Source organism: Meles meles, chromosome 10 (assembly GCF_922984935.1).
Source record: "Meles meles chromosome 10, mMelMel3.1 paternal haplotype, whole genome shotgun sequence".
In the NCBI taxonomy this organism is placed as follows: Eukaryota; Metazoa; Chordata; class Mammalia; order Carnivora; family Mustelidae; genus Meles; species Meles meles.
Window position 1 is genome coordinate 86,463,612 of NC_060075.1, and position 26,452 is coordinate 86,490,063.

Consider the following 26,452-nt stretch of genomic DNA (forward strand, 5'->3'; position numbering starts at 1 on the left):
AAAGGAGAAGGAATAAATGACTAAGTCATTATGAAACCAGAACAAATTATAAATTACACATGTGGAAAAATAAACACGTGCTAAAGATATACACTGTATGTAAAAGTTAAGATATAAAAAATAAAACTGATTAAAATAATTTCAGATAAGATATAAATGGGATTTTCAAACATATTCTATTTACTTAGCAATATATTTCTATTGAGCACTTATATGCAAAAGATAAAAATGAATAATAGTGGTGTACTAAAGGTATTACAATCAACAATATCATCTGATTCCTATTGTTGGTACAGCTATGCATAATCAGTTCTTAAATAACAAATAATTGTTTTCATTTGTTTATAATAAAATTTACTAGTCTTCACCTGTATTAAAGTCATTATAATAATACAGAGATGAAAGCACACACACACAAATATTAGATGAATCACTTCAGTAAGGAGAAAGTCAAACTTATAAAAAGCATTATTAGAGAATCCTTTTAAGAGATTTTTTTAATTTTTTTAATTTTTAAATTTTTTAGAGAGAGAGTGAGGGGGAGAATAAGAAAGACACAGAGGAAGAGTGAGACTCTTAAGCAGGCTCCACGCCCAGCATGGAGCCTGACTGGGGCTAGATCTCACAACCCTGAGATCATGACCTGAAATGAAATCAAGAGATGGACTTGCAGGGGCACCTGGGTGGCTCAGTGGGTTAGGCTTCTACCTTGGGCTCAGGTCATGATCTCAGGGTCTTGGGATCGAGCCCCGCATTGGGCTCTCTGCTCAGCAGGGAGCCTGCTTCCCCCTCTCTGCCTGCCTCTCTGCCTACTCGTGATCTCTGTCTGTCAAATAAATAAATAAAATCTTTAAAAAAAAAGAAAAAGAAAAAAAGAGAGACAGACTTGCTGAACCAACTGAGCCACCCAGGCACCCCTTAAGAGATTCATAATACAACAAAAATCCATTTATCTGGAATCTTAAGAATTCATTCATAGTTTTAAATAACAGAAGACTGCCACTATTTTTTAATCATTCTAATAACTTTCAAAAATGTATTATATACTTCCCTGTTTAAAAAATCTAAGAAATATATTCTTTTCATTATGACAAATATTTAAACTCATTATCATACTCATATTGATGAACACAAAAACAAAACAAAATTTACCTGTTTAAAACTAAAAAACAGTACTTGAGTATCATTTAATTTTTATTGTCTCAGGTATCATTTATCATTCCTTGTATGAGAGGTGACAGCTATAACTTCTGGTAGTCACCAACAAACAGGCTAATTCTCATCACTCTGTGCTACAAAATCAGACCAGGCCCATTAATACTATCCTGTATAATACAGTAAGCAGGTTCTATCTAGCCTTATTACAGCAAATTTCACACTGTATTCTTTCTGCTATAAATGTATCTTTCTCCTTATAAGCATTGTATCATATGTTCTTTAAGTAGAGAAGGCTCTAACTCAATAAACGTTTGTCTGATTCATGAAATAGGTCCTGTGACATAGTAAGAAATTATTGTGTTATTTTCTACAGTACATCATGACTTTCTTTCATGTGCTCTACATTGATCTTTGTTAATTCTTCCTTCCTTTCCTTGTCATACCACAGCAAGGAAGTAAATTCTTAGTCCTTATAGCCTTCCAGGAGCAGTTCCTCAAATTTATATTTCCCTTTTCTAACTGTCCTGGTTGCTTTTAACAAAAAATCCTAAGATTTAATGAAACTACTCCAAAAACATTAGGGATCCACAATTTTTCTGTGTGTAAAGTCTCAATAATAAAAACAAATAATTTTCCTTAAAAGACCATGAGGTAATTTCTTTTTTATATAGATCTCTTTTTATAGGAAAAATTTTTACAACATAGTATTTTTTTTTTAAATAAAAAAATAGAAAAAATAACACTGCAGGAGTGCCTAACTGACTCAGTTGGTTCAGCAAGAGACTCTGGATTTTGGCTCAGGTCGTGGTCTCAGAATCTGGAGAGGGAGCCCTGCCTCCTGCACCCTGCCCAGCAGGAAGCCTACTTAGGATTTTTCTCTTCCTCTCCCTCTGCCCCTCCCCCCGCCCCCTGGGACAGGGGCATTCGCATGCTCTTTTTCTAATAAATAAATGAAGCTTAAAAAAAAAAAAAATAGAAAAAGGTGCAAAGGACCTAAAACAAATTCCAAAAACTGTTAATGTCAAAGTAACATCAAAAAAAAAGTTCAATCTGGAGCGCCTGGGTGGCTCAGTGGATTAAGCATCTGCCTTCAACTCAGGTCATGATCCCAGAGTCCCAGCATCAAGCTCCCTCACCCCTCATCGGGCTTTCTGCTCAGTGGGGAGTCTGCTTCCTCCCACCCTCCTGCTCATGCTCTCTGTCTCTTTCTCTCAAAAATACATTTTTTTTTTTTTTTTTAAAGTTCAACCTGGGGCACCTGGGTGGCTTAGTGGGTTAAAGCCTCTGCCTTTGGCTCAGATCATGGTCCCAGGGTCCTGGAATCGAGCCCCATATCAGGATCTCTGCTCAGCGGGGAGCCTGCTTCTTCCTCTCTCTCTGCCTGCCTCTCTGCCTACTTGTGATCTCTCTCTGTCAAATAAATAAATAAAATCTTAAAAAAAAACTTTAAAAAGAGTTCAACCTTGTGCCTGGCGCCTGGGTGGCTCACACTTGATTTTGGCTCAGGTTATGATCTCAGAGTCAACAGATGGAGCCCTGTGACAGGCTCCGTTCTAGGCATGGAGCCTGCGTGAGAGTCTCTCTCTCCCTCTCCCTCCTCTCTAAAAAACAAAAATAAAACAAAACAAAAGCCCGATCATTCTTTTTTTTTTTAAGATTTTATTTATTTATTTGACAGACAGAGATCACAAGTAGACAGAGAAGCAGGCAGAGAGAGAGGAGGAAGCAGGCTCCCTGCTGAGCAGAGAGTCCCGTGTGGGACTCGATCCCAGTACCCTGGGAACATGAACTGAGCGGAAGGCAGAGGCTTTAACCCACTGAGCCACCCAGGCGCCCCAAAGCCCTATCATTCTTATGGTCCCAGAATTCCACTCCGAGTATTTAATAAAAAGGAAGTAACAACCCAACACAAATATACATGTACAGGAGTCCTCATCTCATATTATTTACAATTACAAAAAACTGTAAATAACTTAAAGGTTAATAAAGGGAGACTGAGGGGCGCCTGGGTGGCTCAGTGGTTTAAACCGCTGCCTTCGGCTCAGGTCATGATCTCAGAGTCCTGGGATCGAGTCCCGCATCGGGCTCTCTGATCAGCAGGGAGCCTGCTTCCCTCTCACTCTCTCTGCCTGCCTCTCTGCCTACTTGTGATCTCTCTCTCTCTCTCTGTCAAATAAATAAATAAATAAAATCTTTTTTAAAAAAATAAATAAATATTAAAAAATAAATAAATAAATAAAATAAAAAATAAAAAAATAAAGGGAGACTGATTAAATAAATTTGGGTATATTCATTAATGGGAAAATACAAAGCCATTAAAAATCATGACTGAATAATAGTTAATATCATGAAGTGGGGATAATGTTCATGAAATGTTAGAAGAAAATGGCAATTTAGCATATATAAATGTAAATCTATAAAATGATCCCTCATCTGTCATGTACACAGATCTGTGTAAGTACATGCAAACATATACACATATATGTAGGTATATACATCTGTTGTATACACACCACACACAGGAGTCTTAAAACAGGCGAAATCATTTAAAAATTTATATAAAAAATAGCTGGACTTCCCAGTCTTCCCACCCTTGTCACAGAAAGTCAAGTAATCACTCAATCTCACTCCTTAAGGCAAACATCCACTTTTCCTTTTCAGAAGAAAAGGAACAGGCTTGAAATTCAGGTATCCCAGGTAAGGCAAAGGGTTGAGCTAAAAACAAGCTGACTATGCTTCTCTAAAGTGCTTAAACTGAATTGAATTAGGAAAAAAGAACTTTTAGAATTTAAAAATAAAATAGCAAAACTGAAAAGCTCAAAAGTTGGAAGATAAAGTTGAGATAATCTTCCAGAAGGAGAGCAACAAGACAAAGAAGTGGAAAACAGCAGAAAATAAGGTGACCTCAAGGACCAGATTCCCAAAAGACTGAGGAGATCCAATATCAAATTAACTGAAATTTCAGAAAAGGAAAACAGAATTTTATAGGGAAGAAAAATACCAAAATAAATAAATAAAATAAATCTTCCCAAAAAAGATGAGACACCAAAATAATGATTCCATTAAGGGATAAGCACAAAGAATGGAATTCACAGTGGTAGCCCCACTTCCCACACACCAGGCACACCATCATGAAATTTCGGTACACCAGAGATAAAGAAAAGATCTTAAAAGTCTCCTAAGGAACTAAAACAACACAAAATAAAACAAAACAAAACCAGATACCATATAAAAGATCAGGTAACAGTGTGGAACTCTTGAACATGACAGTAGATGCTAGAAAGCAATACAACAAACAAGTGCCTCCAGAATACTTTTTAACTTAGAATTTTTAACTTAGCATTCTTTCATCTGCCAAATTATCAATCAAGTATGAGGGAAGACATGATCGGACAAGCAAAAATTCAAACATTTTTACCACACATGCATCCCCTTTTAGGATATGCTCAAGTAAATGAAGGAGTAAACAAAGGAGGAAGAAAGCATGAGACCAAGGAAATAGGAGACCAAGCACAGGCGGGCACACAAGGAACTCTCCGCATGAAAGCTGTGGAGTGGCTTTAAGGGCAGCCAGTTCAGACTAAAGGACAGCAAGAGAGCGCTACAGAAAGTACCTCTAGGAATAAAGAGGAATTATCACACAACAAAGAGAACAGGACAGAAAATGAAGATGCAACAGATATAAACAGATCTTGCTTGACTTACAAGGGGATTTCATCTCAGTAAACCCATTCATTGTAAATTTAAAGTATCATTAATTCAAAAATGCATTTAATACACCTAACTTACCAAATGGGCTCAGAGCACTTATATTAGCCTACAGTAGGACAAAATCATCCAACACAAAGACTTTTATATTAAAGTGTTGAATATCTCAAGTAATTTTTGAGTATTTTACTAAACCTGAAAAACAGAACAGTCGTATGGGGACAGAATGGTTTTAAATGTTTGGGTTGTTGACCCTTGTGATCCCATGGTTGACTGGCATTATGGTTCACTGCCCCACCCAGCATCACCAGAGAATATCCTACAACATATTGCTAATTCAAAAAGCACAGTTCAAAATTCAAAAGTATGATTTCTACTGAATTGCATCACTTTCCCACTATACTCAAGTCAAAAAATTTTAAGTCATTATAAGGTGGGGACCATCTGTGTGTAAAGAGAGGTAATTTTTAAGTACTATGAAAACCAAGGCGGCCATACAGAAAAGGATCTCTGATCTGCACTCAACAGTATTTGCCAAGTCATAATTAACACTGATTATGATGTTATAACTAAGTTTTATAAAATTACTGGATAAGAAAGAAGCTAGGTTATAAAAATGCTAAATTATTTTTAATCTTAACAAGAATGCAATATATGCCTAAAACTTTTAATCAAAAATCAAAAGGCTGTATGAACACTTTATTCAGAAATTTGGAATTAAGAGATGAGAACTAAAAGAGTTAACAGCTGGGGGCCAGGGCAGGGAATGGAAACAGTTAGGGCCATTTCTCATTATAAACCTTTCAGTAATACTTGATTTTTTTTTTAAAGATTTATTTTATTTATTTGAGAGAGAAAGAGCATGTGCACGTGTGTGCAATGGGGGGGGGGGGCAGAGGAAGAGACTTTTCAAGCAGACTCCCCGCTAAGAGGAAGGGGAGGGGTTTAATCCCAAGACTCTTGAGATCATGACCTGAGCCAAAACCAAGAGTTGGGACACTTAACCACTTGAGCCAGCCAAGCACCCCTTGATTTTTTTAAATTAAATTTTATTTTTTAAAGTTCCTCTCAAAAACCGGTAGCCCCATTCTAATCATGAGAAAAACATAAAACAAATCCCAATTGAGGAACATTTTACAAAATGCCTGATCAGTACTCCTCAAACCATCAAGGTAATCAAAAGCAAGAAAAGCCTCGGTAGACATGATGACCAAATGTAATATAGTATCCTTGGTGGGATTCCTTGAACAGAAAAATGACACTGGGTAAAAACTAAGGAAACCTGAATAAAGTATGGTCTTTAGTTAATGATATTGTATCTATACTGATTAACTGTGACAAATGTACAATACAAATGTAAAATTTTAGTAAGAGAAAGTACAAGATACAAAAAAAAAAAAGAAAGTACACAATAAATGAGCTCTGTACTCTTTACAGAGCTCTGTACTTTCTGTACTCTGTAATTTTTCCTTAAATTTAAAACTATTCTAAAATTAAGGAATTACTAAAATTTATATTTATAAAATGTATAAAGGCAAGACTTGAAAGAAAGAAATACAATGCTTAATTCAGCAGCACATATACAAAAACTGGAATTGGAACCATACAGAGAGGATTAGCATGGCCCCTGAGCAAGAAAGACATGCAAATTCATGAAGCCTTCCATATTTATGGAACAGATGGTGGCTGCCCTTGTGGTGAGCATAGCATATGTATAAACTGTCAAATCACTATTTTGTATACCTGAGGCCAATGTGCTACTGTGTGTCAACCACAGTCAAATAAATAAGTAAGAAATACATACAGACAATTTGTGTGCATGGGGCTAATGTGGCACTGGGTGTCAACTATACATACATACAAACGTAACACAGACACACACAGTTTGTGTACATATGTGTATAAATTTCACTTTATGTAATGGACAGAGCTCCAAGACACACTGTTAAGTAAAATGAGCAAGTTCTAAAAGAAAAATGCACATAGCATATTTAGGTTTTTAAAAATAGGCTACATATTCTTTGCTGTGTGTACATATATTTATGTATATATGTAAATGCACAAGAAAAAGTCTAGAAGGGAGAACACAAAACACCTACCAGGATTTACTCCTTAGAAGGAATAAAAGGAAGTCTTGATTTTTATTTCCTTTACTTCTAAATTATTTATATTTATTATTAGTTATAACCTCTACAACAGAAAAGGATTCATATTTATTATGTAATTGTTAGCCTACATCTCTTTCCTGAAAGAAGAATGGATAATTATGTTCAGATAAGTATTTTTTCAAAGATATATCTTTAAATAAGTCATTTAATGTCTATCAGAAAAGGAAGAAAAAAGCACTTTAAAATATAACAATGAAGGGGCGCCTGGATGGCTCAGTGGGTTAAAGCCTCTGCCTTTGGCTCAGGTCATGATCCCAGGACTCTGGGATCGAGCCCTGCAACAGGCTCTCTGCTCAGCAGGGAGCCTGCTTCCTCCTCTCTCTCTGCCTGCCTCTCTGCCTACTTGTGATCTCTGTCAAATAAATAAATAAAATCTTTAAAAAAAAAAAAAAGAACCCCAAACTTATAAAAAAAATACATAACAATGAATTAATATATAACCTAATACGAACACATATAAGAAAATACTCTTCATTTTTACAAAGTCCTCCCTTTGTTACAATTGTTTAAGTGCATTTCTATCTCACTTTATATACAGTATCTCAAGATCATGCTATAGTTAACAAAAAGAAGAACGAAAGGAGAAAATACGATATAATTATATATGTATTCTGAATATGTACATAATACATGCACTGTTTGTTAGACTTATAGATTTTAAGGAAAAGACAGAAATCCCATACTATACAACAACTCACTAAACCAAAAACTTTTGCACAGAAAAGGATCTTTATATAGGTTCATTAGAATTTTTTTTTTTTTTTTTTAAATAAGTGTCACAGGGGGCCTGGCTGGGCTCAGTCAGTAAAGCAACTCTTGATCTCAGGGTCATGAGTTCAAGCCCCACATTGGGCTGAAAGCTTACACAAAAGATAGTAATAAAAAAAAGTGTCATAAAAATCCACACTTACCTCTTAAGAAGTAGAATTTCCTACTAAAGCTTTCAGCCACAATATATTCTTGCAGCACAAACCTCAAACAGGCTTTATGCTATCAGTTTTGCCTGCTTTGGGTATGTGCCATGATTCACACTGTAATAATGCAGTCTATGAAATCAGTTAGTCTGAACAACAACATAGATCTTCCCAATCACCCTCCCCTGACAGAAGTTAAGTATAGCTACAAACAGATCTGAAAACAACCAGTAAAGAGAAGATGAGAAATAATACAGAACTGAAGTGAGGAGGTAAAAGAAAAGTAACATTACAAAAATGGAAAGGAAAAGATTAAAGGTATAGTAAAAAAGAGGAGTAATGCCTTCTCAGCGTTTTTATAAAAGATTTTATTTATTCTTCTGGTATACAAATATTTACTGAAAATATTTAATTATCTGATCAAAACATTGAGCCATTCTATGTATGATATAGAAGCAGTATTTGGAACACTTGTTTTTAAAAAGACTTGCTTTAAGTCTATGTTGTCAGCACTCATTTATTTTTTTCCATCTTTTTATTTAATTTAAATAACCAATATATAATGAATTATTGGTTTCAGAAGTAGAGCTCAGTGATTCGTCAGTCTTATAATATGAGTGCTCATTATATCATATGCCCTCCTTACTGTCCATCACCCAGTAACCCCATTCTCACACTCACCTCCCCTCCAGCTACCCTCAGTTAGTTTCCTATGATTGAATCTCTTATGGTTTATCTCGGTCTTTGGTTTCATCTTGTTTTATTTTTTCCTCTCTTCCCCTATAATGCTTTGTTTTGTTTCTTAAATTCCACATATGAGTATCATCATATGACAACTGTCTTCTCTGATTGACATATTTCACTTAACAGCCATTTTTTTTTTATTAGTCCTCACTGCAAAGGACATCACTAGCGTCTTACTCAAAACTTCTCCTAAGGTCATTAGAACTGCACTATCCTGACGACGCCATAACTCAGGATCCTATCATAAAAACCTGCACATTCTCCATAGGATTTTATCTTAGGTGTACTTCTTTCTTCGTTCTCTATACATGTCTAAAAATGAATTCCTAAGATTTAAACTATAATCATTAGGCAAATGAATCCCCAAACTAGTATCTCAACCCAACCTCTTGGCCAAACTTCACGTCATCTCCATTGGAGATATTTAACATCCTGAGGCACCTGGCTGCCTCAGTCAACAGAGCCTGCAACTCTTGATCTCCAGGTAGTGAGCTCAAGCCCCACACTGGGTACAGAAATGACTTAAAAAATTAAAAAAACTGGAGAGGCAAGATGGCAGAGGAGTAGCAGACTAAAATGACATCAAATTGCAGGAGTTCAGCTAGATAGTTATCAAACCAATTCGAACACCTACAAACTCAGAAGTTTGAGAAGTTTGAGAAGAAGAGCAGCAATTCTAGGAACAGAAAATCAACAACTTTCTGAAAGGTAGGACACGCAGAGAAGTGAACCCCAGGCAACGGGAAGATAGACTGTGAGGGAGGGGCCGGCTCCCGGCAAGCTGTGGAGCACTGGGCACAAAATCAGAACTTTTAGAAGTCTGCTTCACTGAGGAATATTGCTCCAGAGTCTAAGCAGGGGTGGAGCCCTCACAGGGACAGTGTGGTCTCAGGACCTGCAGGGTCACTGAAAGATGCGGGGGTGTCTGAAGTGTGGCAGAGCTCCCAGGTATTGGAGCAGGAAGCCAACTACACAGAGAGCCGAGGAGAGAGCTACCAGCTCGGGGTTACCTTAAACTGTGATCCGCGGCACAGTCGGACCACTGCTCTTTGAGCAGTGACCCCACAACTGGCAAATCCAGGGAGACACCTTCCTCCTCGGGAGGCAGGAATCTGGTGGGTTTAGAGACTCCAAACAGGGCTGTGCGTCAGAGACAGAAACACTTGGTCACAGGCTGGGTGAGCCCAGATCGGCCAGAGACCAGGGAGATGGTCTGACCCCTTCTCTCTGAGGATGCACTGAGGAGTGGGGTCCCAAGCTCTCAGCTCCTCTGGGCTGGAGATGGGGAGGCCACCATTTTCATTCCCGTCCTCCAGAGCTCTATGGAGAGCGTTCAGGAACAAGAACTCCTGAAAGCGAACTCGAGCAGATTTTTTAGCCTGGCCCCTGGCAACAGCAGTACAATTCCGCCTCTGGCAAAGACATTTGAGAATCACTACAACAGACCCCTCCCCCCAGAAGATCAGCAAGAACATCCAACTAAGACCAAGCTCACTGATCAAGGAGAACAATGGAACTCCAGAGATAAGGGAAAGCAATGCATGGAATTCATGGCTTTCTCCCCATGATCCTTTAGACTTGCAAAGTTAATTAAATCTTTTTTATTTATTTTTTATTCGACAGGCAGAGATCACAAGTAGGCAGAGAGGCACACAGAGAGAGAGAGAGAGAGAGAGAGGAGGAAGCAGGCTCCCTGGTGAGCAGAGAGCCCGATGCGGGGCTCGATCCCAGGACCCTGGGATCATGACCTGAGCCAAAGGCAGAGGCTTTAACCCAATGAGCCACCCAGGCGCCCCAAAGTTAGTTAAATTTTTAATCTTATTTTTTCTTATTCTAATTTTTTTAACTTTTCCTCTTTCCTCTTTTAATGTTCTTTTAACTACTGTATCTTAACAATACCTTCCTTTAAAAAAACTATTTTTAAACCTTCATTATTATAATCATATTTTATTCTTCATTGTATTTAAACTTATTTTTTGCATACATATATGATTTTTTCTTTCTAAAAAAATCTGGGAAACAATTTCTTCTAACAGATCAAAATATACCTTAAATGTAGCACAAGGCTTTGTTTTAGTCTTCAGCCTGAGCACATTCTCTCCCCCTTTTCTTTTTTTTCTTTCTTTTTCCAACCAACTTATCTTATCAATTTTTTTAGAATTTTTAAAAAATTTTCATCTTAACAGTCATATTTCATCCCTTCATCATGTTTACCCTTATTTTTGTATGTATAAAACTTCTTCTTTCCTTAAAATGTTAAGAGGTAGTTTCTTCTAAGAGAACAAAATTCACCCAAAATCAAGTGGGTGGCTATGTTCTATTCACCAGTCGAAAATACATATAAATATATATATATAAAATTGTAAATACATATATTATACCTATTATACACACACACATATACATACACTTTTTTTTTTTTTTAATTTCTTTTTACTCCCCGTCTTCTCCCCCTGGTGGGGCGTCTCCCCTGATTTGGTTAGCGTACATTTTTCTGGGCTCTTTGCCACGCTTTTAATATTTTATTCTCTCATTCATAAATTCTTATCTGGATAAAATGACAAGGCAGAATAACGTACCACAAAAAAAAAGAACAAGAGGCAGTACTGATGGCTAGGGACCTAATCAATAAAGACATTATTAATATGTCAGACCTAGAGTTCAGAATGATGATTCTCAAGGTGCTAGCTGGGCTCAAAAAAGGCATGGAGGGGACGCCTGGGTGGCTCAGTTGGTTAAGCAGCTGCCTTTGGCTCAGGTCATGATCCTAGCATCCTGGGATTGAGTCCCACATTGGGCTTCGTGCTCGGCGGAGAGCCTGCTTCTCTCTCTGTCTCTGCCTGCCACTCTGTCTGCCTGTGCTCACTCTCTCTCTCTCTCTGACAAATAAATAAGTAAAAATCTTTAAAAAGAAAAAAAAAGGCATGGAGGAAAATAGAGAAACCCTGTCTAGAGAAATAAAATTCCTTTCTAGAGAAATAAAATAACTAAAATCTAACCAAGCTGAAATCAAAAAAGGAATTAATGAGGTGTAATCAAGAATGGAGGCTCTTACTGCTAGGATAAATGAGGCAGAAGACAGAATTAGTGACATAGAAGATCAAATGAGGGGGAATAAAGAAGCTGAGCAAAAGAGAGACAAATAACTACTGGACCAGGAGGGGAGAATGTGAGAGATAAGTGATACCATAAGACAAAACAATATTAGAATAATTGGGATTCCAGAAGAATAAGTAAGAGAGGAGCAGAAGGTATACTGGAGAGAATTACAGTAGAGAATTTCTCTAATATGGCAAAGGGAACAAGCATCAAAATCCAGGAGGCACAGAGAATTCCCCTCAAAATCAATAAAAACAGGTCCACCCCATCATCTCGTAGTAAAACTTACAAGTCTTAGTGACAAAGAGAAAATCCTGAAAGCAGCTCCGGACAAGAAGTGTATAACATACAATGGTAGAAGTATTAGATTGGCAGCAGACGTATCCACAGAGATCTGGCAGGCCAGAAAGAACTGGCATGATATATTCAGAGCACTAAATAAGAAAAACATGCAGCCAAGAATACTATATTCAGCTAGGCCATCACTGAAAACAGAAGGAAAGATAAAAAGCTTCCAGGGGAAACAAAAACTAAAAGAATTTGTAAACAACAAACCAGCCCTACAGAAAATATTTAAAGGGGTCCTCCAAGCAAAGAGAGAGCCTAAAAGTAGTAGTAGACCAGAAAGGAACAAAGACAATATAAAGTAACAGTCACCTTAGAGGCAATACAATGGCACTAAATTCATATCTTTCAAGTTACCCTGAATGTAAATGGGCTAAATGCCCCAAACAAAAGACACAGGGATTAAATCAGAATGGATTAAAAAAAAAAAAAATCAATATACTGTCTGCAAGAAATTCATTTTAGACCTGAAGACACCTCCAGATTTAAAATGAGGGGGTGGAAAACAATTTACCATCAATGGTAAATGGACATCAAAAGAAAGCTGCTGTGGCAATCTTTATGTCAGACAAATTAGATTTTAAGACAAAGACTATAAAGAGATGAGGAAGGACACTATATCATACTCAAAGGGTCTGTCCAACAAGAAGATCTAACCATTTTAAATATCTATGCCCCTAACATGGGAGCAGCCAACTATATAAACCAATTAATAACAAAATCAAAGAAACACATCAACAATAATAAAATAATAGTAGGTGACTTTAACACCCTCCTCACTGAAATGGACAGATCATCCACGCAAAAGATCAACAAGGAAATAAAGGCCTTAAATGACACACAGGACAGATGGACATCACCGATATATTCAGAACATTCCATCCCAAACAGAATACACATTCTTCTCTAGTGCACATGGAACATTCTCCAGAACAGATCACATCCTGGGTCACAAATCAGGTATCAGCCGGTACCAAAAGATTAGGATCATTCCCTGAATATTTTCAGACCACAAGGCTTTGAAACTAGAACTCAACTACAAGAGGAAAGTTGGAGAGAACTCCAATACATGGAGGCAAAAGAGGATCCTACTAAAGAAAGAATGGGTCGGGGCGCCTGGGTGGCTCAGTGGATTAAGCCGCTGCCTTCGGCTCGGGTCATGATCTCAGGGTCCTGGGATCGAGCCCCGCGTTGGGCTCTCTGCTCCGCAGGGAGCCTGCTTCCTCCTCTCTCTCTCTGCCTGCCTCTCTGCCTACTTGTGATCTCTCTCTGTCAAATAAATAAAAAAAAAATTTAAAAAAAAAAAAAAAAGAAAGAATGGGTCAACCAGAAAATTAAAGAAGAATTTTAAAAGTTCATGGAAACAAATGAAAATGAAAACACAACTGTTCAAAATCTTTGAGACACAGCAAAAGCAGTCCTCAGAGGAAAGTATATAGCAATACAAGCTTTTCTCAAGAAACAAGAAAGGTCTCAAGTACACAACCTAATCCTACAGCTATAGGAGCTGGAGAAAGAACAACAAAGAAAGCCTAAACCCAGCAGGAGAAGAGAAATAATAAACAGCAGAGCAGGGGCACCTGGGTGGCTCAGCTGGTTAAGCGACTGCCTTCAGTTCAGGTCATGATCCTGGAGTCCCGGGATCGAGTACCACATCAGGCTCCCTGCTCAGCAGGGAGTCTGCTTCTCACATTGACTTCTCTCATGTTCACTCTCTCTCTCTCTCTCTCAAATAAATAAATAATCTTAAAAAAAAAAAAAAGAGCAGAGCAGAAATCAATGAAATAGCAACTAAAAGAACAGTAGAACAAATCAACAAAACTAGGAGCTGGTTCTTTGAAAGAATTAATAAGATGGATAAACCCCTGGCCAGACTTATCCAAAAGAAAAAAGAGAAAGGACCCAAATAAATAAAATCATGAATGAAAGAGGAGAGATCACAACCAACACCAAAGAAATACAGACAATTATAAGAACATATTTTGAGCAATTATATGCCACCAAATTTGAAAAATCTGGAAGAAATGGATGCATTCCTAGAGATATATAAACTACCAAAACTGAACCAGGAAGAAATAGAAAACCTGTAAGGAGATTGAAGCACTCATCAAAAATCTCCCAACAAACAAGAGCCCAGGACCAGATGGCTTCCCAGGGGAATTCTACCAAATATTTAAAGAAGAATGAATACCTATTCTCCTGAAACTGTTCCAAAAAAATAGAAATGAAAGGAAAATTACCAAACTCATTTTATGAGGCCAGCATTACCTTGATCCCAAAACCAGACAAAGACCCCACCAAAAAAGAGAATTACAGACCAATATCATTGATGAACACAGAAAATTCTCACCAAAATACTAGGCAGTAGGATCCAACACTACATGAAAAGGATTATTCACCACGACCAAGTGGGATTTATTCCTGGGCTGCAAGGTTGGTTCAACATCCACAAATCAATCAATGTGATACAATACATTAATAAAAGAAAGAACAAGAACCATATGATACTCTCAATTTAACAAAGTACAGCATCCTTTCTTGATCAAAACTCTTCAAAGTGTAGGGATAAAGGGTACATACCTCAATATCATCAAAGCCATCTATGAAAAACCCACCGCAAATATCATTCTCAATGGAGAAAAACTGAAAGCTTTTCCGTTAAGGTCAGGAACACGGCAGGGATGTCCATTATCACCACTGCTATTCAACATAGTACCAGAAGTCCTAGCCTCAGCAATCAGACAACAAGAGGAAATTAAAGGCATCCAAATTGGCAAAGAAGTCAAACTCTCACTCTCTGCAGATGATATGATAGTTTATGTAAAAAACCCAAAAGGCTCCACTCCAAATCTGCTAGAACTTGTACAGGAATTCAGTAAAGTGTCAGGATATAAAATCAATGCACAGAAATCAATTGCATTTCTATACACCAAAAACAAGACAGAAGAAACAAATTAAGGAGTCGATCCCACTTAGAACTGCACCCAAAACAATAATAAACCTAACCAAAGAGGAAAAGAATTTGTACTCAGAAAACTATAAAGTACTCATGACAGAAACTGCGGAAGACACAATGAAATGGAAAAATGTTCCATGCTCAAGGATTGGAGGGACAAATATTGTGAAAATGTCTATGCTACCTAAAGCAGTCTACACATTTAATGCAATCCCTATCAAAATACCATCCATTTTTTTCAAACAACTGGAACAAATAATCTTAAAATTTATATAGAACCAGAAAAGACCCCAAATAGCCAGAGGACGGTTGGAAAAGAAAGTCAAAGTTGGTGGCATCACAATTCCAGACTTCAAGCTCTATTACAAAGTTGTAATCATCAAGACAGTATGGTACTGGCACAAAAACAGACACATAGATCAATGGAACAGAATAGAGAGCCCAGAAATAGAACCTTAACTCCATGGTCCACTAATCTTTGACAAAGCAGGAAAGAATGTCCAATGGAAAAAAGACAGTCTCTTCAACAAATGGTGTTAGGAAAGTTGTACAGCCACATCCAGAAAAATGAAACTGGACCATTTCCCTACACCACACACAAAACAGACTCAAAATATATGAAGGACCTCAATGTGCGACAGGAATCCATCAAAATCCTTGAGGAGAACACAGGCGGCAATTTCTTCGACCTTAGCCACAGCAACTTCCTAGAAACATGGCCAAAGGTAAGGGACGCAAGGACAAAAATGAGCTATTGGCACTTCATCAAGATCAAAAGCTTTTGCACAGCAAAGGAAACAGTCAACAAAACCAAAAGACAACTGACAGAATGGGAGAAGATATTCACAAATGACATATCAGATAAAGGGCTAGTATCCAAATCTATAAAAAACTTATCAAACTCAACACCCAAAGAACAAATAATCCAATCAGAGCAGAGCACATCAACAGACACATGAAAAAATGCTCCACATCACTCAGCATCAGGGAAATACAAATCAAAACCACAATGAGATACCACCTCACACCAGTCAGAATGGCTAAAATTAACAAGTCAGGAAACGACAGATGTTGGCGAGGATGCGGAGAAAGGGGAACCCTCCTACACTGTTGATGGGAATGCAACCTGGTGCAGCCACTCCGGAAAATAGCATGGAGGTTCCTCAAGAAGTTGACAACAGAGCTACCCTACGACCCAGCAATCGCACTACTGGGTATTGACCCTAAAGATACAAATGTAGTGATCCGAAGGGGCACGTGCACCCGAATGTTTATAGCAGCAATATCCACAGTAGCCAAACTATGGAAAGAACCTAGATGTACATCAACAGATGAATGGATAAAGATGTGGTATACATACACACACACACACACACACACACACACACACACACACACACACACACACTGGAATACTATGCAGCCATCAAAAGAAATGAAACCTTGCCATTTGCAACAACATGGATGGAACTAGAGGGTATTAGGCTGAGCGAAATAAGTCAATCAGAGAAAAACAATTATCATATATCTCCCTGATATGAGGAATTTGAGAGGCAGAGTGGGGGGTTTGGGAGGCAGGGAAGGAAAAAATGAAACAAGATGAGATTGGGAGGGAGACAATCTCACAAAACAAACCGGGGGTTGCTGGGGTAGGGGGGTATGGAAAGGGTGGTTGGTTATGGAGATTGGGGAGGGTATGTGAAATGGTGAGTACTGTGAAGTGTGTAAGCCTGACTATTCACAGACCTGTACCCCTGGGGCAAATAATACATTATATGTCAATAAAAATAGTAAATAAATAAATTTTTAAAGAATAAAAAAATTTTAATTAAAAAGAAATATTTAACAACAAAATTATCTTTCTTATATAAGATTCAAGCCTTTCTTTTAATTCTGTTAACATGCCCCAACATCCAAATTCAAAATTCTCAAAACCTTTATACTCCCCTCTTCAGTTTTTCCCTAACATTAAAGCACTTGCTTAGTTCAGTCTACTAAAATATGTCCATCTTCCTTTCTCTTTCCACAACTATCACCATAATTGATTAATTCTCTTTTGAAAGAAGTGATCTTCCTACTTACTGTTTCTCTCCTCTCCACCAATCCCAGCAGTGACCAAAAAATATTCCTTGAAATTATAGTTTATCATGTCACTCTCTTCCACTTTAAACAAATGAATACACCTTTTGTAAAAAAAAAAGAAAGAAAGAAAATTCCCACACTATGCCATTCAAGAATCTGTACAGTGAAGACTCATACATGAATCATTTCTTCTACAATCCAACCATATATATATGTACACAAGATTCCAGATTTTTTGATTCATTACTACTCAAGTCTTATTCCGTTTAGTTAGAAGGCCTTTGCCCATCCCAGCTCTTGCGGACCAAAATCCTACACATCCTGCAAGATCCACCAGAACTTTAGCTTTTCATTAAGGACTCCTTGATCCCTACAACTAGAAATGACCACTGCTTTCTCCTCCCTCTCTTATGATTTGAATTCTGCTTCTCTGTGTACCTGTTCTAGTAGCAGCACTACTTCTAGCTCTTCCGCACCAAAACTTCCCCAGTAGGAAGTTGTATAATAGTGGAAGGAATGACATAGAAATGGGTTCCAGAAACTTGGAAGGCTAAGAAGAAAATCATCCACACTGAGGGCAAATGCTAAAACGGTTAAAGGTCCTTATGGACTTAACTGTAAAAACTGCTCCATGTTAAGAACCCTGAGATATGAAAGACCTGTGCAGTTCCAGTAACTAAGAACTTTAAGGACTTGTGAACTGCTGAACTGAGGGAGCGTTATGGAGCTTCTGCTGCTTGTACTTGTAAAAATCAGGGTCTTGTGCTAACTGATCTCTGATGAACCTTTCTCAGCTAGTATTTTATGATTCTTTCTTTCTCCTTTTCTTAAAGAAAGGGAAAAATTTAGTATGACCCCTACAGCAACAACGTCCTATGTTTTATACAGTAATGCAAAAAATGTTTCTGCCTGAAGACATTATGAATAAGCAGGTTGCTCTGGCTAACATATTGAGACAAAAAAAAAGGAAGAGAATGTTGAAAATGAGGTAGTTTAAGACAGCTGGGTATTAAGAAATTCTAAACATACTGTATTACACTGTAAATTATATTACACTGTATACACTGTAAAATGTATTACTGTATATAAATACATACAGTATGTAAAACATACTATAATACACTGGAAATAACTCTGGCTTAGTAATTAGACATACTTAATTTCCAACTGCTCCTGCCACCAAGTGACAAAAAACAAATTACTTATTAACCGTGTTGTGCCTCAGTATTCTCATCTGTCAAACACAGTAGCACTTATCTTTTAGATTTTTATGATTAAAGGCAACATATGCATTATTTCCAACACTCTGCCCAGTATATATCATAGGCACTTATCATTATTAAATAGAAATAGTAGAATCACATTAAGAAATCATCTAGGAAAACACACATAGAGTGACAAAACAGTATAGTTATAGTAGCCACAAAAACACAGAATCACTAAAAGGAAAACAAAAAATAAAGATGTATGTAGCTACATGAAAGCTAAGCCAGGCATAACAAGAAATAGTGTCTGGGCTCCCTCTCCTATTGTAATCAAAAAGTTCAGGTCAGGCTTATTTCACTGACCTACCACGAAAAGATCTGCCTCCAAAACAGAAGTACAATTAGTTTTTCTCCTCTCAAAATATTGTAAAAGTAAGACATAAAAGTATTGAGGCATTATACTCGGTATCTAGATCACAAACTTAAAACACTCTGGTCACTGAATTTTATACTACAGCTATTATATAAAATGTGATTCACACACAAACTAGGGCATTCTAGACCTCTAAAGTCAACATTATACAATTAGATTATTTAATTACAATTATACTCTATAATGCAAACAGTAAATCATAAAGTTTTCAGTTAATGATAACAGCATATATGGGAACCACTACTTTTACTATATACTCTTAATTATGTTTTTCATACAACCAATTAAAGTTCTAAATTTTATTTATTTTTTTTTAAGATTTTATTTATTTATTTGACAGAGAGAGATGACAAGTAGATAGAGAGGCAGGCAGAGAGAGAGAGGGAAGCAGGCTCCCCGCTGAGCAGAGAGCCTGATGTGGGGCTCAATCCCAGGACCCCGAGACCATGACCTGAGCCGAAGGCAGTGGCTTAACCCACTGAGCCACCCAGATGCCCCAAAATTTCTAAATTTTAAAAAGTTATATATTAATATCATTAAATAATGTTCCTATAGGTGTTTTATCTATTTTCAATTAGAATGTACTCTAAAAGAAATTTTATAAAACAAATATACCTATAATATTATATAATATATTACAAATTCTTATTTTATTTAAATTATTTTAATATATTAGAATTTGTAATACATTACAAATATTAATGCTTTAATATATGTACAGGGAGGAAATGATTCAGACCTCCAAAGCTAGGTTATAAGAAGCCTTGCTGTTTCTACTCAGGTCTCTTGGAGTCCTAAGCTGAAAAGAAATCCAACTATCCTGATAAGATTATGTGGAAAAGCCCCAAGATGACACAGACAGAGAGGGGCTCAGCTTAGCATCTAGTTATCAGAGAGATGAGAAAACACCCAAGTGAGTATAGCCATCTTGGGACCTACTAAAAAAGACTAGCCACCAACTGACCACTGCTGAGCAAGCCAAGTCAACCCCGCATGAACCAAAATCACCTAGTCAATCCTGCTAGAATTTCTGACGCATAAAATCATCAAATATAATAAAATAGTTGTATTTTAGGCCACCAAGTTTTAAGTTTGTTACACAGCAATAGATAATATATCCTTCACAAAGTCTTAGAGTCAATGAAAACATTGTTTGGGGTAAGTTATATATGTTCAAAACTTGCCCTGACTTCAGAACAGAATTTGTCTTATAAAACACACTGATATTTTAAAATCAGAAGTGAAGGGCTAGGATAAAGATGCTCAGCAATATATAATGTCAGAACTATAATCAAACATCTCAAAATTATTTTCTTCTTTAGCTTTTATGGCATGGCATCACTGTTTTCCTATCTAGTTTCATGAATGTTACACTTCAAATAATGCTCTGTACCTAGAATTCCTTCTTCTTTTTTTTTTTTTTTTTGGTGTTTTTTTTTTAAAGATTTCATTTATTTATCTGACAGACAGAGGTCATAAGTAGGCAGAGAGAGAGAGGAAGATGCAGGCTCCCCGCCGAGCAGAGCGACCAATTTGGCACTCGATCCCAGTACCCTGGGATCACAACTGGAGCCCAAGGCAGAGGCTTTAACCCACTGAGCCACCCAGGTGCCCCTCCTTCATTTTTTTTTAAAGATTTTATGGATTTATCTGATAGAGAGAGAAAGTATGCACAAATGGGGGAGTGGCAGGCAGAGGGTGAAGCAGGCTCCCCACTGAGTAAGAAGCCAGACAACCTGAGCTGAAGGCAAACACTAACTGACTGAGCCGCCAAGGGGTCCCAATTCCTTCATTTCTTTACTGAAATCCTACCATACTGTCCTTCAAAGGTTCTCTCAAACATCCCCTCCTCCCTCGTGCACCCCTTCTCCCTTTTTAATATCTGCCTACTCCCATATCCACTAGTACCAATACTACTTTCCATCTGTCTTGTGGTGTTTAACTTATAGCATTAAATATTATAATTACTTTTTCTAGTATTCTGCTAGATTGCTTAAGGTTCTTGAAGGCAGAAACTTTGCATTGTTGATTTTGTAATTTTTACTAAAACCTACCACAGCACCTAAGCACTAAAAATGTTTGTCAAGCTCAACAGTTATACTCTGCTAACAGAGATCTCAGATTTCAAAGACAAACAATGCCTGAAGTATCACAAAGAAATTATTTCCTGAATATTACAAAGTACTTTATTGTGATTCAATCTGTTCCTTGGGGCCCCTGGTTGGCTCAGTCAGTAGAGCACGTGATTCTCAATCTCAGGGTCATTAGTTGAAGCCCCACACTGGAAACAGAGGCTACTTTAAAAAAAAAAAAGAAAGAAAGAAAGAAACGAAACCTGTTCCTGATTATGAAGGAATGAAAACCTTTCACTACTATATACTTACATACCCAATTATCAAGTATATGCAGAAAAAACAAAAGCTTTCTTATATACCCGTAACAATCTGGGGAGAAAAAAACTCCCCAAAATGAAACAGAATACCAGAAGAAAACTCATAATCTGTATTAAATATCAATAAATTTGGGGCGACTGGGTGGCTCAGTGGGTTAAAGCCTCTGCCTTCGGCTCAGGTCATGATCCCAGGGTCCTGGGATCGAGCCCCCCACATCAGGCTCTCTGCTCAGCAGGGAGCCTGCTTCCCCCTCTCTCTCTGCCTGCCTCTCTGCCTACTTGTGATCTCTCTGTCAAATAAATAAATAAAATATTTAAACATAAATAAATAAATAAATGGTTTTTAAAACCTATCGATAAATTTTATGAAGATATAAAAGAATATAAGAATAAGTAAAGTAGGGCGCCTGGGTGGCTCAGCGGGTTAAAGCCTCTCTGCCTTCAGCTCAGGTCATCAAACCCCGCATTGGGCTCTCTGCTTAGCTGGGAGCCTGCTTCCTCCTCTCTCTCTCTCTCTCTCTCTCTCTCTCTGCCTGCCTCTCTGCCTACTTGTAATCTCTATCTGTCAAATAAACAAATCTTAAAAAAAAAAAAAAAAGAATAGGTAAAGCATACATGTAGCTTTTAAGTATAAAGTAATCAATAAATTTAATGAAAACCCCTAGGTGATTGGGGTGGGAGTGGGGGTGGGGCAGGAGAGTGGACTTCACAAAATAATTTCCATTTAATCAAGAAGGAAAAATAAGAGTAAGGGAACTCTGATCCAAACCTCAAATACAAAAATTTTCAAAATGTACTACAGTCCTAAAGGTAAAACCTATAACTATAAGGTATCTAAAAAAAAAAGTAAGAGAAAACCTGTGTGACCCTGGGTTAGGCAAAGCTCTCTCAGTTAAGACACAAAAAGCAGGAACCATAAAAGAAATTATGAAGTGGACTTCACCAAAATTAAATTTTTCTGCTATGAGAAAGCGTGAAGGACAGTATTAAGGGAATGCAAAGCCACAGAATGGGAGACTACATTTGTGAAATACATATCTGATAAAGAACTTGTACACAGAATATGTAAAGATGGCTGCAATTTAAAAATTAAAATAACACATAATCTGTACAGACACTTCACCAAAGACACAGGAATGGAAAATAAGCACATAAAATGATGCTCAACAGCAGAAGTCATTAGGGAACTGCAAATTAAAACCATAAGGAAATACTACTACATATCCACTAAGATGACAAAGGTTTAGTAGACAATATCAACGGCTGGCGAGAACAAAAAAAGTACAGCCACTTCAGAAAAGTATAGAAATTCCTTAGGAAGTTAAATATAAACTTAACCATACAACCCAGTGATTCCACTTCTGGAAATGTGCTCAAGAGAATGAAAGCATGTGTCCACCACAAGATTTATCTGTGAATGACTATAGCAGGCTTATTCATAACCATCAAAAACCAGAAACAATCCAAATGTCATCAACTGGAGAATGAAAAAACAAATTGTAATATCTCTATGCAATGAATTACTACTGAGAAATAAAAGGAATAAACTGATTAATGCAATAATACTGACTAATCTGGGGCGCCTGGGTGGCTCAGCGGGTTAAAGCCTCTGCCTTCAGCTCGGGTCATGATCCCAGAGTCCTGGGATCGAGCCCCGCGTCGGGCTCTCTGCTTAGCTGGGAGCCTGCTTCCTCCCCTCTCTCTCTCTCTCTGCCTACTTGTAATCTCTATCTGTCAAATAAATAAATCTTTAAAAAAAAAAAAAAAAAAAAAAATACTGACTAATCTTCAAAGCAATATACTAAGTGAAAGAAGCCAAACATAAAAAAGATTAAGATTCAACTTATATGACATTCTAGAAAAGGCAAAACTATTGGGACAAAAGATAAATCACCCCGGGGGCATTGGAGGTAAGAGCAACAAGTGGCAAAAGGGAACATTGTGAACTAAGAGAAAATATCGTGACTGTGCTGGTGGCTACAATGTACACTTATTAAAACTCACTGAACTCAGGGCACCTAGGGGGCTCAGTGGGTGAAGCCTTTGCCTTCAGCTCCAGTCATGATCTCAGGGTCCTGGGATGGAGTCCTGCACCTCATAGGGATTTCTGCTCAGCAGGGAGCCTGCTTTCCCTCTCTGTCTGCCTCTCTGCCTACTAGTGATCTCTGTCTGTCAAATAAATAAGTAAAATCTTAAAAAAACAAAAAAAGTCACTGAACCATATACCTTGAATGGATAAATTTTATCTTACGTAAATTATACCTCAATAAGCCTAATATTTTAAAAAGCCAAGAAAATTCTGAAAAAGAATATGGAAGCAGGGGGGCCTTGCCCTGTAAATACCAAATCTACTCTAAAATACAGTAAAGATGAGAGTGTTACTTGAGCAGAAATGAACTGGTAAATATAAAAACTGGGAAGCTAGGGGCACCTGGGTGGCTCAGTGGGTTAAAGCCTCTGCCTTCGGCTCGGGTCATGATCCCAGGGTCCTGGGATCGAGCCCCACATCCGGCTCTCTGCTCTTCGGGAAGCCTGCTTTCTCCTCTCTCTCTCTGCCTGCTTGTGATCTCTGTCTTTCGAACAGGTGAATAAAATCTTTAAAAAACAAACAAACAAACAAACAAACAAAAAAACTGGGAAGCTAAAAATAGACCCAAGGGGGCACCTGGTGCTCAGTCAGAAGAATATGCATCTGTTGATCTCCGGGTTGTGATTTCCAGTCCCACGAAGGGTGCAGAGATTACTTAAAAATAAAAAAATCTTGGGGCGCCTGGGTGGCTCAGTGGGTTAAGCCGCTGCCTTCGGCTCAGGTCATGATCTCAGGGTCCTGGGATCGAGCCCCGCATCGAGCTCTCTGCTCAGCAGGAAGCCTGCTTCCTCCTCTCTCTCTCTGCCTGCCTCTCTGCCTACTTATGATCTCTCTCTGTGTATCAAATAAATAAATAAAATCTTTAAAAATAAATAAATAAATAAACAAATCTATCTTTAAATAAATAAATAGATAAATAAATAATTTAGAAAATAATAATAGATCCAAGCACACGTGATTTTTTAGTATAGGATAAAAACTGGCATTCTACATCAGAGTCCAAAGAATGAACTATTCAATAAATGATGTTAAAGTGGTATTAAAAACTATCTGATTGTTGGAACAAAATTAATCTTAATTTCTATCTAATTTTATGTCTAACTAAATTACAATTCCATTTATAATGCCCTTATGGGTTTTGTAAATATAGGCAGATTAAAAGCAAAATTTCCTCTTCACATAATGTAGTGATAAGCTTCATTTTTTTGAGATTGGAGTGTACAAAATGACAATTCTGATAACTTGGGGTGAGTCAAACACCACACAATTATTATTATCCACACAGTGACTTTCCTTCCTAGTTCTCACGCCATTAATATCTACCCCTTGTGTTCACCTGACAATTTAACCATTGTCTGTGAACTGCTGATCAACTTCTCATCCCATTATCACTTTTCTGCTGTTCTTACTTTGAAATACCTGCCAAAATTTTCCTGAATAACAACCAGGTATCTCTTCGCAGCAGGCAGAAAGGGCTGAAATGCAGTATAACTCGTTCATTTCCCAAACAGTTATTGACTATCCAGAGGACGCTAACCTGAAACAAAATAACCACAGCCCCCAGATTTCACAGGCTGTGTGTCTAGTGAAGAGGACAACTAAGAAGTGACTAAAATGAAGTGAATAAAGTCAGGATGGAATCAGTGCAAGGTGACATGGGAAGAGACAGCAAGGGGACCTAACCTCAATTAGGAAATAGCAAAGGCCTCCCTTTCAAGTGGAGTCCTAAAATATGAGTAGACATTAGCTAAGTGCAGTAGAAATGTGGAACTAGGGATAATAGGTAGACAAAGTTCTAGGCAGCAAGGAGCACCGAGGAGAAGCTAAAGAGCTAAACAAGAGCCTTGGCGGGCATTTTTAGAAATTTAAACATCATCTCATAAAGAGAAAAGAGATATAATCAAATATGTCCTCAGACCTCTAGCTATCACTTAGGCTGTAGCATGAAAAATGAAATGAAAGATCACGGATCTGAAGTAGGGAGCCCAATAAGGAGACAGTTATACAATAATTTAGGCTAGAAATAATGGTAATTTGAACTAAGTAAGACTAGTGGAAAGGACAGGGAAAGGAGACAGATATAAAAGGTGGTGACTGGAACTAACAAGATTTGGCTACCGGTTGGATGAAGGTAAAGTGTAGAATCTAGTTTTCAGGGGCGCCTGGGTGGCTCAGTGGGTTAAGCCTCTGCCTTCGGCTCAGGTCATGATCTCAGGGTCCTGGGATGGAGCCCCGCATCGGGCTCCCTGCATAGCAGGGAGCCTGCATTCTCCTCTCTCTCTGCCTGCCTCTCTGCCTACTTGTGATCTCTCTGTCAAATAAATAAATAAAATCTTTAAAAAAAAAAAAAAGAATCTAGTTTTCAAGCACTGAGATAAGGAACATACACAGCAAGACAAATTTGAGTAACGAACGCTGAGTTTTGAACATATTAATTTTACAGTTCTGTGAAACATCTAATAGTGACTATGTAAAAGAGGCAGCTGAATATAAGGATCTAAAACTCTAAACTAAGATTTGGCAAGTGCTAATGAAGACACTAGAAAACCGACAGGGTGATTAGCAAAGCCAGAGAGAAGAGTACTGTAAAAAGGTCCCAAACTGAACTAAAGGCTGAAGTAGTAGCAGCAGAGATAAGGACAATGATGAGGGAGGCCAGGAGAGGGAGGACAAATGGAAGGTAAATTGCTAAATTGTTAGACCAGAGTAAAGGTTAAGGAACCATGCATAATCTCTATTTTTTTGAGACCTTTAAAAGGCTCTTAACAGCTGGCTACCTACGAGAGGATCTGAGGTTATTTGCTCCCCACAGAAAAAGCAGTATTTGTTGCCTGCCACTATGAAACATTTTTTTTAAGATTTTATTTACTTATTCGATAGACAGAGATCACAATTAGGCAGAGAAGCAGGTGGAGAGAGAGGAGGAAGCAGGCTCCCTGCTGAGCAGAGAGCCCTATGCCGGGCTTGATCCCAGGACCCTGGGACCATGACCTGAGCAGAAGGTAAAGGCTTAACCCCACTGAGCCACCCAGGCGCTCCTACTATGAGACTTTTAAAAGGTCCCCTCCACATATGCAATACTGAAGCATACACACACTAACAGAATCTCCTATACACAGAAGAACATTTTAACACTTTATACGTTGACTCACCACTAAT

The 26,452-nt window shown here is 37.8% G+C and overlaps 1 protein-coding gene and 1 pseudogene across 1 annotated transcript in view; one reads left to right on the forward strand and one right to left on the reverse strand.

Annotated features, from left to right (window-relative positions):
- RSBN1L (round spermatid basic protein 1 like) overlaps positions 1–26,452 on the reverse strand; it is an 80,772-nt gene that overhangs the window by 39,408 nt on the left and 14,912 nt on the right. The window lies entirely within an intron of this gene.
- On the forward strand, positions 6,441–6,538 carry LOC123952376 (annotated as a pseudogene).